The 20,119-nt window shown below is 39.5% G+C and overlaps 1 protein-coding gene across 10 annotated transcripts in view; it reads left to right on the forward strand.

The window, feature by feature from the left end:
• USP54 (ubiquitin specific peptidase 54) overlaps positions 1-20,119 on the forward strand; it is a 102,508-nt gene that overhangs the window by 7,105 nt on the left and 75,284 nt on the right. Inside the window, exon 1 of one of the 10 annotated variants that reach the window (XM_064463592.1) lies at positions 15,042-15,234. The exons of the other annotated variants lie outside the window; for them this stretch is intronic. The gene's annotated coding sequence lies outside the window, so the exon portion shown is untranslated. Of the gene's footprint in view, positions 1-15,041; positions 15,235-20,119 lie in introns of those variants that run through there. 10 annotated transcript variants of the gene reach the window in all.

Raw genomic sequence — 20,119 nt, forward strand, 5'->3', positions numbered from 1 at the left:
TTGCCAACAAAAACTTTAGGATCCTTGGATTATGGATGCTTGATAGATTTAAAATATATTAATTTTTCTCAGAGCAAGGAAAGAATGCTGCAGTACGATCTTGGCAGTGCTGCAGGATGAACAACAGTATTCATTGAAAACGATGTTTTTAAGGTGCTCCTAATTTGTTTAAATTCTCAAAGCTAGACGAGTTCCACAAATTTTTCAGAGGAGCTTTTTAAAACATTGTTTTAGACATTTTTCTTAAAATGTATTGTTTTAGGAGAGAATGGGCAAGGAAAGAATATAACTTTCCTGTTAGCAAAAAGATATTTATATTATCTTCTTTTAGATAGCTGGGTTTAAGACTGTAGGTTTGATATGGAGATAGCCAGCTTTTGAGAAGAAATAACTTCTGTTGTGCAAATGTATTTTCTTAAAGGGCTCTTCTTTTTTGGGAGAGATAGAAAGTTAAATCAATTTAGTAATGTATTTCTTCAGTCAGTCCATTTACTGTTGTTAATAATTATAGCAGTCATATTCAGCAGTATAATTATCACATAAATTAAGCCATTTACCACCTGTCCATTATGTTTTTCTCTGTTTACTTTTTGCTTGTGATGGGCTCTCCTCTGCTTGTTTGTTATCACAGCTGCAGCCTGGAAAGGTACCTGGGCAATTCCACTGTATTTGGTTCTTGCTCTGGTAGGAACTGGCAGCATTCAGTGACAGAAAACAGTGGAGTCTTGTCACCTCTCCAAGAACAGAATGCTTCTCAGGACTAAGGATCGAGAGTGACATTTTCAAGTGGAAGTTGCTTTTTCTGATTGTAGCTCCAGGAACATTTCTAGGCAGAAGCAGCAGTACTAGCAAGATCATATTTTTCAGGATTATTCTGCAAAGGAATATATGAGGTTTTGGGGCAGAAAAGGTGGAAAATGCATGACTGTTGCAGTGTCATGCCTAACTGAATTGCTTAATTCTGCTGTGAAAAATATTACTTCAAGTATCATTTACAAAATTATATCACTTTTTTCCTCTGATAAGTAGTGCATGTAGTGTTTGTACACAAGTTTGGATTGGCAGGTCATTTATCAATAAATTTTGACCTTTGAGATATTTTATCTCATGTCTCCACAGTAAATTAAAAATATGTAAAATCTTTTGAACACGAATCCAAAGCCTGAAACAAGCTTTCTAATTAATCCTAAACTCTTTAAACTTCTCACATGTTTTTTAATTTGGATTTTCACAGCAGAAAACATTAAATGCTAATTTGTTTTAGTACTGTTTTATTTCACTTTTAGCTGTCTCTGGCAGGTCTGAAAATGGTTGTGCTAGGTATAGTGCTCCTTTCCTGACGTCTCTACCCCCTACTTTATTTTGATGCTATCAATAAAAGATGTGCAACAATATTCCAGGTTGTTCATGGGCTTCCCTTCCTCTTCTTATTCCAGCTTGTCTGGAATTCATTTGAGTAATGACATGAATGCTAAATGCGAGGGCCTGTATTGTTATCCAAAGATGTGAATGAATTTTCATATTTATCTTGTCGGTAATTGCAAGGGGCCTTGAGTATTAATAACACTCAAATTTTGATCCTTCAATAAAACAATGGAAATCTGTTCTTGGGGTGAACTCTGAGAATTTTCAGTGGCAATTCCATGTTTTCTATATGCTAAATTTTCACTGCTTCTGTGTAATGCCAGCCTATTGAGCTGATATGGGAGTGCCAGTAGGTCTCTGTTTTATATAGGACATGATAATGTCTTCATTGTCTAGTCACACTGATGTCCTCATTTGGTTTGTGAAAATCATTAAGTAGTAGGAACTTTCATCAGGAAGCATGTGAAGTATGTTACAAATTTATGGACATAAATTAAAACAAGGGAGGTTTCAGCTGGTTGCAAGGAAGACTTTTTTTTTCCTCTGTTAGGACACTCGTGCATTTGAATGAGAGGCTGTACAGTCTCTGTCCTTAGAGGATTTCAAGACCCAACTGGATAAAGCCCTGAGCAACCTGAGCTGACCTCTTTTGTCATGTTTTCAGCTGACGTTAGAGACCTCCTCTGGGGTTCTTCATAGCCCCAGTTATTCTGTGATTCTGATTTACTTGTTGATCACACTCCTCTTAAGCATTCTTTGCTCTTAACTGCATGAGCTGATCATTTGGAGTGGTTAGTAAATTCCTTCAGTAAGAATGGCATCACGTGAGACTGAAGAATTAGAGGCACCAGCTCAGGAAGAAAAGGAGTGCAGAGAAATTGCTGTCCAACTGCCCTGAGAAGCAGCTGAGGCTGATCAACAGTTTTTCCACGACCTCTTTAGAGCAGCCCAGAGTTGACCTTCACTAGTCCCTTACAAAGACAAAATCATCATCGCTGCTTCTTATGAATGTGATTTAGACTAGGGCAATATAGAGCAACATTTGTCATCTTTTTAATAATGTCTGTTCTCCTGCTTCTACAACTGGAGTAACCTCTCTTGTAGACAGGAGTTTCTCCCAGGAGAGAATGTCTGTGACTTCAGTGGCTGTTGCTGCCTTAGGCATCAATCCAGGATTGGAAATGCAGATGTTTTTACAGCTGGAATCAGTCCTATTTTCTTATGTGTTTAAATTTCAGCATTGTGAATCTTGTATTCCCACTGAATGAAATAACAGGAAGATATGTTTGCTGGTACCTTCAGATTTCTGGATGAAGTCAGGATGCCAGCATTGAAAGCTTTGTGTTATAAATGATACAGATGTTATGTCACTTGACTGCATATTTAGTTATGTTTTGATCAGAGATATAGCTCTGCCTAGTAGAAGAGATAATTAGGTAGAATTGCTACGCAAAGTATTAGCGTGTATTTTTGAAATGTATAAATGTGGAAGATGTACTAATAAAAAGCAACAATATCTATTATGTAAGTAATTGGGAAAATAAATCTATGTACCTTGCATGTTTATACTTTATGCAAGATCTGCCTCTGATAAAGTAGAATGACATTGCTCACTTAGCTCTTTCAGGTCATTTGCAGTAAAGACAAGAAAAATACAGAGGAAAATACAGAAGAACTTGAGTGTGGTGTTTTGGTTTCAGACGTATGTGAGCCTTAGTACTGAGTTGGCTTATCGTATTTGGACTTCCTGGCCTTCTCAGTGAAAAACATGAGAACTGCCATGCTGAGTGAGACTCAGAATCTGCTTAGCCCAGTTTCTTACTGTGGTGGTAATTGTTAAGGGGGTGCTCTGTTTGGCATTCGCCTCCAGCTCACGTGCTTTACATTTCTGAATCTTTTAATTTCTGCCACCCAACTATCTTCATTGGTTGTTCCCAAGAATCACATGTTTTTTTCAGCTTTATGGGGTTCTCTCCTTCTTTCTGTCAATTTTATGGCAGGTTTCTAGGTGGTTTTTTTTTTAGTTTAGGCATATACCTGTTGCTACTAGGGTTTGTGTATTTGGACTTAATATATTTGGACTTAATATCATGCCTCTTTTATTGTGTTTCTGTGTTGGTAGGCTGATAGTTGACAATGGACAGAATGGTTAATAAAGGAAGAAACTTTGCTTGGTGCTCTTCTCTGGTTGTCTTATTTAAAATTTGTTCTTTCAGTCGACTTTTTCTTATTCTTTGTCCCCAACAATCAATTGGTAATTACTTGTCTTAATTTTTATGGCTTTTTATTCATTAAGTGTTGGGGTTTTGTAATGTGTTTTTTTTTGTTTTTGTATTTTTTTATAATTTGGTTTGGCTTTTTTTTTTAAGAAGGGCTTTTGGCTAGGCTTACATGATTTCTATTGGTCAAGCAGTGTCAACTATGGGCTAAATAAAATGCATACAGAAAGATTATGAAAGAAAAAGGCACATCTAAGATGTCTTCCCTTGTTGGTTTTTTATCTTTCCAACTCTCAGTAGCTTAGGGGTTTCCTGAACTGGATCTAGGTAATAATCTGTAATTGCCTCTGATTGGCCTGTCCTCCATTAATAAGTCTAGTCTTTTTGAACCAAATTGAATTGAAATTGACAGGGTTCTGTGGTAGGGAATTCTACGATTTGTCATGTATAGTATATTTGTGTGTCTATAGTTGTTTTTAAAGCTGTTACCTCATAATTTCTTTGCTCTCCAGATAATAGTATTGTGAAATAATGCATAATCACTTATGATACAAAGGCACCTGTTGCAGTCCCCTTGTTCCCTTCCCATCTGCTCTTCTTCTCTTCTATTGCTGTATTTTTTGCAGTTCTGCCTTAATATTTCAGGGATGTGGTGGCAGGACTTATGTACGAGTCAAGCTTTAGAAGCACAATGGATTTATTCATATAATACCTGTTGATTTTATGTGCCCCAGGAAGATCTCAGTGAAGTCTGTGTACGGGACCATGTGGTCTACAGTCCTTGATACACACAAATTTTTAGCACTTTTTATCCAAAGTGTTTGACTGCAGCTTTGCTCTTTGTGGGGGAGGTTAGCCCTTGCTGGGAGTATATTTGTGTTTAATGATCCCACTGTGTTCTGTGCAATTGCATAGCTTCCTAGGTTACTTGTGGAAGGTGTTTTTAGTGAGACAGTATGTTGTCTGCATGTTGTTCTGGCTCTAGATTAATTCTTGCTGTGCCCAGTTAAGCAGGGATAACAAACATCTGTGTCTGCAGAAGTAATAATGTTGGCAGAAGCTGTGTGTACTCAGTATAATATAAGCACATATTAAAACAGAGCTATGGACATGGTCTTACTTTTAAAGTGTAATCAGTCTAAACTTTGCAGTTTCAAAGTAGCCAATTAAGTTGCAAAGCTGTTGACCCATCAAAGGGGAAGCCAATATAAAGAAGAGCGGGCTGGCAGGCTCAGGTAATTGGTAAATACTTAAGAAAGGAATATGCACAACTTCTTTGTGTCGATAATATCTTTAGGTTTAGCTTATCCATTCAAATAGTAACCACTGGTGGGTTGATAGAAAAGATGACAGCACTTAAAACTTCAGAGGAATGAGAACTGAGGCACTACAACATTAGTTTCCTCTGGGTATTTATTACATCAGCCTCCATTCCAGCCTTCCCTGTCAAATTGTATGTAGCTGCTACCCAAGCTTAAATGTGTGGGAATCAGGGTCAGCTGCTCTATATGGCACCATGCCCTTGCTTGTTGTGATGGATGTCTGGAAACAAGGCTTCCCCTGACAAGCAAGGGGCTGAGGATTTCTTGTCTTTGCTACATAAGCAGGCAGCATTCTTTTTACTGTTTGGAATTTCAGATTAATCTAGGTGAACTCAGTTCTCGGCATGTTTTTCACTTTTGTTTTTTTTTTTACCAGAATTCTGTTTGGAGTCTTTCAGTCCAGCTATTTCAACAAATTTACTTTGGCATGGTATCGTAGGTAGGTAGAATGGATGGGCACAGAGGTGTGGCTTGTTGGAGAATGTTAGCGTAGAACTGGGAGTAGAATTTGGGTGTTCTGGCTGTTCCAGCACAGTCACATCCCCAGCTCAGTGAGAAGAGGAACCAGATCATGTGCTGTCTGTCTTCTCACAGAACTAGCTCTAAAACCTGTTTAACTACTTCTTGGGGGGCAAAGGGTTCTTGGAGGATATGCAAAGTAGCATAATGAAACTACATCACAATGAATTCTTACGAGATAGCAGATGACTTTGCTTATGTAACTTGTATGCAATATCTATACACAAGAGAGAGAAATTAGATTTAATTCAGGTGCTCACCTTCATAGTTTGGTTTCCAAAACATTAATCTCTTTAGAAGTGTGTCTATAGCAGAAAACAAACCAAAACCCCCCCAAAATCCCACCAGTTGAAGCCTGAATATTTGTCCTTGTAAATTACTTTGCGTCATCAGGACAAATGTGGTTAAGCTGTAAATTTGTGACTAAGCAGTTGCAACATAAATTTTCTTTTGTTAGTATATTGTCTGAGATTTTCCTTGAGTATATATAGTTAATTCACTAGTGGTTTATACTATCATGTTTTGCTTCCCAGGGTAATTGGACTAGAAATACATTAGTCAGTTAATGCAGTTCAGCTGATGGTCGGTATCTTGTTAAGTCATGATCAATCTGTTTTAGCCACCTCCTTCTGTGGTGGATAAAGCAGGTTATGCCTGGAATGGTACTTTTTTCCTTCAAAAATGTTAGTATGTGTGCTTTAATTAGATAAAGCCAGATACTCCCCAAAAGCTAAGTATTAATTTACCGTCCTAACCCACGCAAGTTGTATTTTCATTCTTTTTCTTCTCATGTTAAACTTGTTAGATTTTGCTCTGCTATTTATAAAGTATTGTCATAAAATTATACAATGTGTCAGATGAAATTTGGATGATCTTAGGGGAACTAATTAATTTTAAGGATACTTTTGCATACGTCATACAAAGATACTACCAATTTTTATTAATTTACAATTGTATTACAGTATCCTACTTCTTTCGGTCTCTGGTATTTATGGCAAGATGAAATTTTTCAATAAAGGGAAGGGCTAGAAGGCTATGAATATGCTCAGCGTATACAGAAGAGAATTAACAGTTTTCAGGTTTATGTAATCATTGTATAATTCTTGTGAAAAGGAAATAAACAATTTGGGTGAATGGTAAATACCCTACTTAAGAAAACTTAGGTATTAATTATCTGGCAAGAATCAGCAGAGCTGCACTACCGCTGCTGATGTCTTTAAACTTTTTTTCTTCCTGTTCTTTGTTGCCAGTTTAGAATAATGAAATCAAACATTTACATCTTAAACTGCCACATACATATGTACTATAACAAGAATCTATTATGTAGTTTAATTTGGAGCAATGACAGCAATTAACTAACATTTCTACATGTAGTGGTGCAACAATGTAGGAATGTACAGAAGGGTCGCTGGTTTTGTGCACTGTGCTATCAGAGCAAATACACTGTGAGAGCCGTAGTATCCGTAGGATCATCTGTCAGGCTTAATGTTGGTTTTTATTGGCAATAGCTTATTCAATATATGTGCATGAGTATGTGGGCAAAGTACGTGTCCTGCCTCAACCCAGCTCTGTCTGCCTAGCTGGGTGTCCAGAGACAGATTTTGTAATTGACAGAGATACTAATATGCTGCAAATGATCTGCTAATTGGTCTTCCCTAGCTGGTGTGATTGCAAGTCTGGGTTGGAGAGCTCTGGTTCTGTTTGTGTTACTGTCTTATTGCAGATCTCCATATTGCTGTTGAACTAGAAATGGCCCCCCTCATTTAGAAGTGCCCCTTCCTTCTCCTGAGTCCTTGTCTTGACATTTCTGGGAGAGTTGCACAGCCAGCAAGCAGCACTGGAGCACCACTGAGCACCACAGTGTGTTTCTAGCTGCCAGTGTAACCATGGTTCTCTAACGTGGGGTTTTTGATAGGCAGCACAATTTTGTAAGATGTATTTGAAGTAAGTACTATGAAAATATTCTCAAAGCATTAGCAGAAGAGGAGTACAAGTGAGCAGCAGTTAGCACAATAGGAAATTAAAACCACAGAGGATGTTAAAGATGGATGGCAAATCTGAAGCAAGCCTTTTGCATACTTCTTAGTACTTGAATGGGTTATTTATTAGGCTGGATCTAATGAAATTCATCTGTTGACATGTTAAAGAAAAAAAAAGTGACCAAAACTATGTCAGTATCACTATCTGCTATTTGAGATGCTGGAAGACTGGAAAATGAAAAGGAGAGGTGGAAAGAAAGGAACCAGGAAGTCAGACTATTCTTCTCATCTTCCATGTTTTGAACAAATTCAACAAAGTATATGCCTCTGGGAGACAGCAAGAATGAGTCACAGCCACCACAAATTAAGGAAGAGTAAATAGTTATGCCAGTTCAATTTTCTTATGTAACATGACAATGAGGCATGAATTGACAAGAAAAATGTGACTTAATATTTTCACGTTAGTGAGTCCTTTGGCACTGTTTCATGTGATAATCTTACAAACAAATGAAGAAACATGGCCTAAAAGAAACTACTGTAGAGTAGGAGCAAGACTCATTGGATGACTGTGCTTAGTGGGTGGTTATTAATGATTGTCTGTCAAAATGAAATGGTTGTATTGAATGTGGATCCACCATGGTCTGTTGGGTCTGTACTCATTCTGCTTCACTTCAATCTTTTGTTTAATGACCTTGATGATAGAATAGAGAGTGTACTTACAAAACTGATTCCCTAAAAATGCCCCCAAAACTTGGAGGGAATGTACATACATAGGACAAGTTTAAGGACACAAAATAATTTTGAGAAAATTGAGAAAATCTTAGGAGATAAATAGGGACAGATCAAAGTTCTACTCTTTGCAGAAGTTGTGAAATACACAAATATAGGGTAGGGATCAAGTAAGTAGGTAACAATTCTCCAGAATCCCTGATGTTGTAAAAGGGGCAAATGTTACATCAGGAAGGATAAAAATAATTAGTATAGGCTGTAAAACATACAGAACAGTGTCATTTTATGTACAGGTAAGTCCTCAATTGAAGTGTTGCATCTGGTTAGGGCAAATGCCTCAAGAAAATACAGCTCAGCTGAACAGAGGCTGGGAGAAGAGTAATCAAATAATTTGAGGTCTGGAAAATGGGGCCTAATAGGAGAGACTGAAATAATTTGAACCAGGGAGAGGAAGGATCATGCAAGCCCCAAAAAGAGAACTGGAAGGCATAATTTTTTTGCGTGTGTGTTTGTAGTAGGTTATTTCAAGAAGGTAGGAAGTTGTCAAGTGTAAGGCCCATCTATGACAGGTATAGGGCAAGGCAAGTGTTCTGAAATTGTTGCGAAAAATGCGTATTAGGTCTTGGACCAGGAACAAAGGACCAATTCATGAGATAATTGACTGTTGTTTCTCATAAGGCATTTTCTTTATTTAGCTGTATTTCGAATACCAACAATATTTTAAGACTGATGAACAGTACGTAAAGACTTTTTGGAATGTTACTGATTAAAAAATGAATGGTTTGTACATGGAGACAATTTACCCTGAGACAGTATCGACTAGACAAAATGATGATGCAGACAGCCTCCATATGCCAGTCCTTCCACATTAATGTCCTCTAACTCAGTAGCCTTCATCTTGTTTTTGTTGGTACCTCACTACATAAGTACTAGGTACAAGATTTTCAGCTGGCTTTTCCTGCTTTATGCCCTTGACAGGCCTGTCAATAGTCAACTTTTATTTCTTTCTCATTTTCGTAATGACTTCAGTTGTCAGTCCAGAACTTTGGGGACTCAGAATATTATTATCATAAGAAAATAAGAGGTCTACTGTAGGTAATTGTTTTGTTTATAAAATCTTCCCAAATTTCCATTGTGTATTTCTCCACTGAGAAAGGAGTGTAGCCTCAGTTACCTGAGGATGTAACATGTATTGTTAGCATACTTTGAGTCTCTATTTGCATTGTTATACCCTACAACACACGTCTTTAATCATTGCAGTTGGAAATCAACTTGCTTAGCAATTTTAGTTTCTATTTTTCAAAAAGGAATAAGTGATTGCATGAGTCAAAGCCAACAGCCTGTGTACAGTATGGCTAGCCAGCCAAACCGGAATTCTGTGCCCAAGAGTGGAATTTGTCACACCTTCAAGTACTTTTTAGCGGGGCTTTTTGGTTAAGTAAATGTGAAGGAAATTCCATCATTTCAGTATTCCTTCTTTCTAATAACTTACTGTGAGCTTCTTCCAATTTACATTTTTGCCTTCTTTTTTTCCTTTCTTTTTTTTGGTTTATTTATTACTTCTTTGCCATTTTGAGACGTTTGTGTGAGGGAACCTGTTCTGACAGCTGGTCAAGAGGTGGTGAGAACCCTCTGAATGCAGAGCAGATGTCTGATGTGGAAACTTCAGGAGGCCAACATCCTGCAGGGAAACATTCTGGAGCTTTTAAGAGGTGGAGGTTTTTTGTGTATCACAGAAAGGATCAGGGTGATTTGAAAAAATGTTATTGATTTGGATATGAGGAGATGATTTGAACTCTCTCTTCTGCTAATCACTGGTTGCTCTTATCCAACTATTTTGTTTCTCGACCCCGCAGTGAATTTGAGTTAAATTCTGTAAATTCTAACGCTCTTTCTTCATCACATACCTTGCTTTTGGATGGATGGTCATGTTCGTATTATCTGCAAGGGAAGTTGTTGCTGACATTGATCACTATCTTCCAAATTCCCAGACACATATGTGGGGAACTCACAGGTTTTTGCTTGTGCAGGTTCTGGTCATATTTAAATGGTGTTCTTTTTAACCATCAGAGCCAGAAATTCTTGCTTTTAAATTGAAGTTTCAGAGCTAGCTCTATGAATCTAGCAGGCGATAGAGATATTTGGAATAAATAGGACCCTTACTGTGATGGAACACAAAGTAATGCAGTTTATTACTGATGAATACTCAGTGAAAAAATAATCTTTGAAAAGTATGCCAAAAATGCTAAGTTTCTGAGAGAATGCCAATAGCGTGTGCCACTGGAATTGGAAGGATGAGACTTCTATGTAGGAGGAATGTATAATAAAGATGTACCATAGTATAGAAGTTGCAAGATGTTGCAACCTCCTCAACCAGCTTTAAGTGGTATTGATGCTTCTGGGTATATGAGGCAAAAACAGCATTTGGTGCAATTCAGATGATCTAGGTGAGAACACCTGGGGTTTGGGAGTGCTGTGGTGCTGCCGAGTGCTGAGCTCGTGCCAGCTCTCCACGTTAAGGCGACAGAGCTACTTTTCCCCTGCATGTCTGGGTGGCTATGAAATCTACAGCAGCAGAGGGCTTTTTGGTCAATGGGAAATTTCATATTGTATCTTATCTATTGTTTTGAAAGCCAGAAAAAGGCAGATCAGAAAGCTCATGGCTTGATTTTTTTCTTTAAAAGCTGGAATGTGGATGGCTTTAATTTAGTTTTTCATGGAACTGGACTCCTACTTTGCTTAGCTGCACTTAAAAATCTGAGGAAGCACAGACCATCTCATCTGCCTTACTGTTGATGGTGCATCATGTTGCACTTTCTGTGCTTGACTTAGTGAAGATAATAATTAACTTACTCTTGACCAATAAAAGTTGCTTTTGCCATGTTTTATTCGGTAAAGGAAGGGTGCCTCTCACCATGCAGTGTGGATTAGGCTGTTGGATGTCCTTTTAAAATACCTAGCTTTTGTCTGTCTGGTTGTAGAATTACAACATTAAGATACATAACAGAAACTTCGTTTATAAGTGTAAGTTAGTGTAGTCTATTTAGAATCTGTTAGCGGAACTATAATCCAAACTAGCAATTTAGTGATGTCTTAAAAAGCCTATAGTTTGAGTAATAGGTTTCACTTCCGAAGGAAGTGGAGGAAGGTCCATTCTTAAAACAGCACTGGGTGCTGATACACTTCTAAAATGGGATGTGGCTCATTTTTATTGTAAGATCATTGTTGTTTGAATAATGTTGTATAGGTGACTGATGTGAAAAATGAAGGCTAACAAATCAGTCCTATGTAAATTTTTAGGATACTTCTAATTCTCTAGTCCTTTCTGCTTTCTTGAACATAGACCATCATGCTAAACTGTACTACTCTGCTACTTTTAAGCAGTATTTCAATGCAAGATTTTTATGTGCCTAAACGTGTACTATGAGACGGATACACCCACTTTCACTGTAAAGTGGAGTTTGAACTGTCTCTTTGCAATCCAAGTAAATGAAGTTTGTCTTATGTTAGAAACTTCATTATAGAATCATACAATGGTTTAGGTTGGAAGGGGCCTTTGATGTCATCTAGTCCAACACCCCTGCAGTGAGCAGGAACATCTTCAACTAGATTAGGTTGCTCAGAGCCCCATCCAACCTGACCTTGAGTGTTTCCAGGGATGGGGCATTGACCACCTCTCTGGGCAACCTGTTCCAGTGTTTCACCACCCTCGGTGTAAAAAATGTTTTCCTTATATCCAGTATAAATCTACCCTCCTTTAGTTTAAAACCGTTACCCCTTGTCCTGTCACAACAGGCCTTGCTAAGGAGATTGTCCCCATCTTTCCTATAGTCCCCCTGTAAGTACTGGAAGGCCGCAATAAGGTCTCCCCGCAGCCTTCTCTTCCCCAGGCTGAACAACCCCAACTCCCTCAGCCTGTCCTCATAGGAGAGGTGCTCCAGCCCTCAGATCATTTTTGTGGCCCTCCTCTGGACCCGCTTAGTAGCCAAGTGCTCTTAAATGACACCATATTTATTTAGGCTACTAAAAGGATACTGAATTTATTTAGGCTACTGAGATTGGGGAAAAAAAATCCAGTGGTCTTTGCATAAAATAAGGTTTAGAAGTGATTTTTGTTGTGATTTCACTGTGCAAAACAGAACTGCGCTGTAATCTTAATTACAGCTTGAATATTCAACATTGCTGGTGGATAGCTACATTGGATGGTAATGTGTGTAAATATGTTGGTTTAGTTTAATAGTTGATTCGAGGGGAAGGCAACAGGAAGGCAGCACAATAGTCTGGATAAGCAATAGCGCTGCAAACATGCCATAGACAATAGTCGATCTGTCAGCTGTGAAGAGCCGACTTCCAGGCTCCAACTGAAGCTGCATAGCCATCTCTGTAAGGGTGGGAGCTCAGTGATCAAAAGGGCACCAAACAGGATGGATAACAATCAACCGAGGGATTTTTTTTTTTTAATGTGACATTTTAAAATTATACTTTTCAATAAAAATATTTAATATCTGAGTGTATTTAAATTTCACATTTAATACTATCAATAATTAAGGTAATCTGTTCTAAATATACTTTAAAATAAAATCCCATTGTTTACCACTACAATTTTAGCAAATGTGATGCAGAATTGAAACTAGCACTAATGAACGGACAACCTAGCTTTTGACAATGAGTGAGTTATTTTAATTATAGTCTAGATATAACTGTTTTGATTGTTCCACACTGTTTCTCAGCTTAGAATGAAAGATGAAAAAACAAGAAACTTATATCTTTTAATGTTTGAATAATAGCCTAGAGAGCTGAGAAGATGAGATCCCCTAGTTCTGCAAGTGTTTAGCATTGGCGCTTACCATCAATATCAATTTAATTCAGATTACTCTAAAATATTTTTTAAAAGTAGTTAAATAAAATAATGTCATGTAACTTCTGTCCACATAAGATTAGTATGAATGTGAAATTTTGATTTAGAAAACATGCTGTATCACATTCACCATTTTCTGAAAGATAGTTCTGATAATTTAGTATAGTAGTCTCAAGTAACCTCAGTAAAGCAGAAACACAGATCTTAAAAATACTCAGAAAATTGGGGGGGGGGGGGAGGGTCTAAACGTGAAGAAAATTTTTTTAGACATATCAATGCCTAAAATGCCGGGGGGGGGGGGGAAGGAATAATCTCTAGGGGAAAATGAGAGCTGAATGTAATTCAGGTGTTGTAATAAATGTATCTTTTACAGTATCTTCCTTATTACTAAAGCAAGAAGCAAAATTTTGTGTATGGGGCTATAATACATTGTGTAAAAGCATAACTCCACCTGTTCCTATACGCAAACCAGAATGCTGTCTCTCATCTTCTGCTCTGAGTGCTGCACTTCCAAAGGCCGACACTGTTTATCATGAGTGCTGGTATAATTGATGGTGGAATCCATGCATAGAAACAAGTAAAAAGGAGAACTTTTGCAGAATCAAATAATTGTTTTAAAATATCTGTAGAAGGTTAAGTAAAATCTTTATGATATTAGTTGGGCAATGTGTGACACTTTATTATAATTTCATCTTTGTGATCTAAATGTAAGAACTATCACTGGAAGCGTAGATGAGAATTGGGAAAGTATGATGTGTTGGTGCTTTACAGATGAATTGGAGCAGATAGAGATGAATTTATTTGCATGAAGTTGCCGTGAAAGTTGGAGGACGTGACAATTAATGGTGGTAGTTGGTCTAGACTGGTGGCTTTATGCTAACAGTAGAGTAAAAAATAAAGTGCCTGCATTGGGTGCAGCTTGAGAATTCCCAGCAATGTCCTTGAGGTTTAAGTCACGCTACCGTGTTTTCATGACTGGGTATACGGCAATACAATGTTTCTGTATTGATTAGATATAAATAGGAATGATGACACAGTATAGGAAGTACTGTGTTTCTGTTTGAATTTGTGTCTTGAATAGAAAATTTTGGTGTTCATAGCTTCCATTTCGTTCTTCTCTCTTCCACATTTAATGGTATGTGATGGAGATACCGATTTAAAGGTCTCTTGTCCTCCAGCGCATTTCCTTAGTAGGGAGGGTCACTGAGCAGGGTAAGAGGACAATTGGGTTTGATTGGGGAAGAGGATAGTGATGATGGTTTGGTTTGTCCCAGTTACATTTTGAGTGGATTTCATTTGCCAGGCATTGATGGTAGAAACTGAACAGTTATCAGTTTTGTGCCACACTGAGTTGGTTGGTTTCTTCTGGCAGAAATATATTACCTAACATTAAAGCATTAGTTGTTCTGTATTTGGTCCTGTAGGTGCCCCTTAGAATGGGCAAGCCTCCATTTGCCAATGGGCAAACTGGCACTGTGGTTTTGGGTGCGAAAGAGGAAAGCTGTGACCTCCAGGTGCTTAAGAAGCGCTGCCGATGGGATTCCTGAATGGCAGGTGCCACAGAGAGGGACATCATGTTGGGGCCACGGGCCCTCTTGAAGAGCTGCGAAAAGAAGGGGAAAAGATTTGAGGTATGCTGCCAAAATCCACCAGAATGGTGGTTTGCTTACCCCAGTTACTTACGTAAGTAGTACCCCGAGGTAACTTTCTCCCGGGAGGGAGGGTGGCAAGCGGCCCAGGCGCTGAGGGCAGACGTGACTGAAGGGTCTCTTTACACGCCCGGCAGGCGGAGGTGTTGGCAGGCCTCGGGCAGCGCAGACGTGGCCCTGTGCTTCCGGCCGGCGCCCCTGGGGAAGCCGGCGGTCTCTGGGCGTCACCTGAGCGCGGCCACCTTCGCTACTGCCCGCCACCGGCCGCCTCACCGCCCGGGCCCCGCCGATGTCCCTTTAAGGCCCGACCTGCCGGGGATCAGGTGCGCGACCGGCCGGTGACGTCATGGTGCCGGAGGCGGGGCCCTGGCTCCCGCTGCTGCTCCCGCGCTGCGGGATGGGCGGTGGTGGCTGCGGGCCCGCTCCGCTCCCGCTCCGCTCCCCGGGTGATTGTGCCGGCGCCCCGCGGCCGTGGCGGGAGCTGCCGCTGCGCCGCGCGGCCCTGGCGGCGGCGGGCGGGCGAGGCGTGCCGGGTGCGGCCCGGTCCTGCCGCCGGCACAGGCGGGGAAGGCTTCGCGGTGCGGGTCTGTTGCAGTAGGTGCCGGTTTACTTTGTGTTGTTCTGGCTGCTGTATAAGCAAACGAAAGGTTTTCTTCTTCAGCAAAATACACTGTGAAAATGTGCTGTGTGCAGGGTGTTTAAGTATTTGCAGACATAACCTTTAGCTTTTTTTTCTATAGGCATACACAATATTACATGCTTCATTTGTATTTACTTGTTTAAACTGTTGCTGAGACAGTAAACGAACACCAGATACTGCCTTAGTTGTTTCTATTTCACATGGTGATGAATTGTGTACCTACTGGCCTTAGTAGAAGGTGCTGTGTTAAACTGAACGCCTGATACTTGGGTAAATTAAGGCAGTTCAAAACACCAGAGTCAGGAGTACAGGAGGGATGTAAGGTGTCTTACAGCTGTTCTTCCTCCCTTGCTGATGAGGAGATTATAGCCTGCTTGTATGGCAAAGAGTAACGGCCATGCTCTTTGCCAGTTAGGTGGGAATGTGAAAGCCCATGTTGAATTTACACCACTTAAATCTTCACATGCACAGGAATTGCATCTGCTAGTTCTGATGAAGAAAGGTTAAGTAATGATTATGGCTTCGGTTGTGGGTTTTGGGATTTTTTTTTTGGTTGGTTTTGGGTTTTTTCAAATTTTCTTAAAATAAAGGTAGAGGAGACATTGAAACCTTTCTTTGAATGTTCATTTAATCTCCATGATAAATAGACTTCTATATCTGCAGTTCTAATTTCTGCCTAATGTGTTCACTTTTCACCAGACAAGTTAAAATTGGCAGAAATAAATAATGGAAAAAACTTCCCTGCCCAAGGGAATTGTCACGTGAAGATAAAGTTGGACGACTTCTGTCATTTTCTGGGTAGCAGAAGGATGTGACAAAGTAAAACAAGGCTTCATCAGGCTTGACTCAAGACTAGAGGGAGGTCTCTCTGGTATTTTTATGCTAAGAATGTAGGGTAAGATTTGAAGTCTTGAATTGGAAAGGCCCATCTCTACCACATCTGATTTCTGTGTTAGATTCCTAAGCAGATTTAGTCTCTCAGTCTACAGAGCAGGATTCTGGAGTAACTCCTCATTAAAATAAAGAAAAATAATGTATGGCGATATGTATTTGTTACGATACATGCTATTTTTAGTTTTGAACACATACCTATGAATCCATCTTTCTGCAGGTTTCTTTCATCTGTGGCCTTCATAGTTCTTCAATCTAATCCGTATGCAATGGATGATGTTTTTACTCTCTAAATTTAGCTGCTGATGTTCTGTGCTACTTGGTATTCTGTATTGGTATTTGTAGTGGGCATCCCAAATGGATAGATGGGCTGCAACAGCCTTTGTCCTGGAATATGTGTTGTCCCAGTTGACTTACGTTAACAGTGGCTTTTTTTAAGGGGGGTGAAGTATGTTAATGTAGTATGCTTTAAGACCAATGGAGTCTTTATATTTAGGTATATTAATGTATACTTGTGCTTTGTGTGTGCCTCACACCTGGGGGAAAGGAACCTCTGAGTGAATGTCACATTGCTATAGTATTTAATTAGTACTATATTTTTTAATACTTATGCAGAGAGTACCAGTGTTCTGTCAGAAGCAGATTTGTAGTTCAAAAGGGTGATGTGGCTTTAGGATGCCAGGCTAACGTGAAAAAATAAGCAATCCAGGACATAACAGGTTTAGGCTACAGGGTGAAATCTGGGCAGTTACTTTTCTACCTGAAAAATCTCTCTAACTGCTAAGAATTTTTTTCATTACAGCACCTATTACTTTCCATAGATTTTTGGCGAGTGGCTCATTGTTTCCTCTGGAAGTCATCAGCTATTTCTTGCCCTCCTTGTTGATATTTTAGCATCTTAAAACCAATTTCTTTTCACTGGCTGTGAAACAAGCAATAAAATTTTAAGACTCATTACGGTCTCTAACTGTGATATTGTTTTTTCTATTGTTAAATTAAGTGATACAAAAGTAAACTAATAAAGCCAAGGTACTAGAATATCAAATGGAACAAATGAATATAGGTAGGGAAAACTTCTTTGTGAGCTTTACTTCATTTTGGTTTCACACTGATGTTATGTAGTTTCCAAAGTGAATCTTCCACCTCCAACCTGTCATCTCCTTTTTTTTTATATCAGATAAGAGGCTGAAAAAGCATTGGTTTTATCTGATGCAGGCAGATGAAGCAATCTTGCATAATCCTCTTTCTCAAAACTTTCTTGCAAGTTTTCTGTCAAGGACCACAGCACTGCTAAGATCCTGTTGTATCAAGGTTTAGGGGTTGGGTGCCACAATTTAGGGTCACAGAATTATGTGAGTTCTTGACTCTGGGAAAAGTGGATACAGATTTATCACTACAGTGACGCTGGTCCAATGCCGTGTGCATGCTTTATGCAGGAAAAGTGATTTTTCGGATTCCCAACCTAGTCAAACTTTAAATCCATTCCTGAATGTCTCAGGGTCATATTTAATCTACAGGAGATTTTTTTCCTACAGGGAAACAAATTTTGCACCATGCCTTTTAGGGCATAAAACAGCATGTGTGTCTGCCCCATCTGCACAGGTGATGGGAAACTTGTCTGTGGCTTTGGACACGGCATGGCATCACACTTATTCAAAGAATGTGCTTGTGCTTTGACCAAGAAATTTAATTTAGTGCTTTGTTTGATTAACAGTTATCTATAACCTGCTGTGTTACCTGTAGTCAGGAAGACCTTTTACCATCTCGTTTTGGTAGGATATTTATAAAGCATTCTTTTGGCTCTGGTCCACATACTGAGGTGGAAGTCACAGAAAGCAGGATGGATTAAATGCAGTGCACTGTGTTTTACAGTCACTGGGAATAAGTGTGCGATAGAATTGCTTTTCTTGGGTTTTACTTTGGTTTTAGGAGTGTAGTAGCAACAAGAAATGCAGTTATTTGTGGTATTTGTCGGGGTACGTCTCTGGTAAAGAGTAGTATTTTGGTTCCTGTTTGTGTTTGGTAACGTTTGCACCCTGGCTGTTCTGTTGACTCCCAAACCTCCCAGTGCTATGGATAAAACTAGTTCAAGGCACTGCGTTAGAGTTCCTAGATGTAAAAAGTCAAACTGCTAGCAGGATATGTTCATTGTGATGTGCTTAGGTTACTAGTGCTTTCTTTTTCTCCCAGTAGGCTTTTGTTTTGAGTCATCTGCCAAAAGGTGGACTGGTTTCAGTGAGGAGCGCTCCGCCTTGTAGTACATACACATAAGAAAGAAGACAGACAGCTTTTTTCAGTTAAATGGAAAACATTAAGTGTGTATACAAACTGTATATACAAACTGGTATTACGCTTACAGTTATAAATGGGCCAGATTCATTTGCCAAACCGTAAGGTTTGGAAATGGAATTATGGCGATAGTGCTTTTGATAGCTGAGGACTGGAATTTATATACAAAGGAATTCTTTCCACTTCACTGCTCCTGAGCTTATTTTTAAAGCTAGTTTAGATTTTTTATTTAGACTACAGACCACAGCTTCTGAAATAATTTAACAGGTACTACCACCCCAAGCCACCCTACCGAAAAAATACTTGTGGGGCTGCGTAGGGAACACTGAGGAACAGATCTGGCTTCAAACTACCCTGGCCTGTCTTTCCATCCTGTCACACTTTACCACGACCAGGTTGTCTCTGTGGCCACATGAATGTTTGTGTTGCCGTATTGGAAAAGGTTGTGCAAGGGTGAGAATGAGCAATTGGAAAGCTGAAGGAAAGCACAGGGCGTAAAAACTCTGGCCTCATGTTAGTCAGCCTCTTGAATAGTCTTCAAAACTATTTCTCATTCTCTGTTGATAACTACCAAAACAACAGCATGTTTGGATATTTTTTAGAAATACTGAGAAATGGCAAAAAAAGCTTTTTGCTCATCTTGTAAATCAAAAGCTACTTGAATAGCTCTAGGTAATCTGATTTTAATAAAAGGATAGCTCAGATGGTAAAGGAGAAGCAGTATTGATTTTTACCAGTTTTCATTATATGGGTCCATTTGGCTTTAAGGCTGTGTCCACCCTACCAAAGCAAACTGTGTTGACAAAGTAAAATCGAGATCTTGCTGTGCTTTCCCCCCACCCCAGTATTAAACAGTTCTCTTGCTGTATGGAGAAGGTCAGCTGCGCACAGCATATGTGTTTGCCTAATATGTTTGAACATATTGCCCTAAAGTTTGTTAGATTGTTGTTAGATTTTTATTGGCTATTTTCCCTCCTATTGAAAAATGCACAGCTGATGTAGGAACATGAGCTTGTCTTTTGCAAACCCCCCTCCCCATTGCCTTCCCCCCCCCCCCCCCAAAAAAAAAAAAAAGTTGGTGATAGTCACTGCTTTGTATCTGCTTCACAGAATTAACAGTTTTTACCTCAAAGGTTTTCAGTGAAGGGGGCAAGCATCTGTTCTCAGACTTCTTAAAAGTCATGGGAATGCATACTGTCATGGGGATGCATACTGTAAACTAAAACCCACTGTCCTAGAAGAATGCACTTACTTAAAACAAAGAGGCTATAAAAGATTAACCAGGGGTTTTAATTTGCAGCAGTTGTTTTGAACTGATATCTCCTGGAGCACAGCATGATGTTAGCCCAATGCAGTTTCTTGTGGCTGCTTCAGGAAACAGCTGGGTGGGTTGCTCGGTCTTGGCTGGGTGCTCCTGCTCTCTCCTTGCTTGGCTGTGTGGTGTGACTGCTCTCAGTTGAAGTGGCTCATGCAACTGGCTCACAGCTCAACGTGGTACTTGGAAGCAGTGGGAGCATGAGGCTAGGGAGAGTCTGGTGTTTCCCACAATTAAGTGAAACAACACTTTAGTTTGTGTTACCGATTGCCACACAGGTGTCTGACTGCAGATGGAAGGGCAGCTGCTTTGACTGGTGAGAGAATCTAACCTCTGGCCATTGT

This window comes from Phalacrocorax carbo, chromosome 12 (assembly GCF_963921805.1).
Source record: "Phalacrocorax carbo chromosome 12, bPhaCar2.1, whole genome shotgun sequence".
Classification (NCBI taxonomy): Eukaryota; Metazoa; Chordata; class Aves; order Suliformes; family Phalacrocoracidae; genus Phalacrocorax; species Phalacrocorax carbo.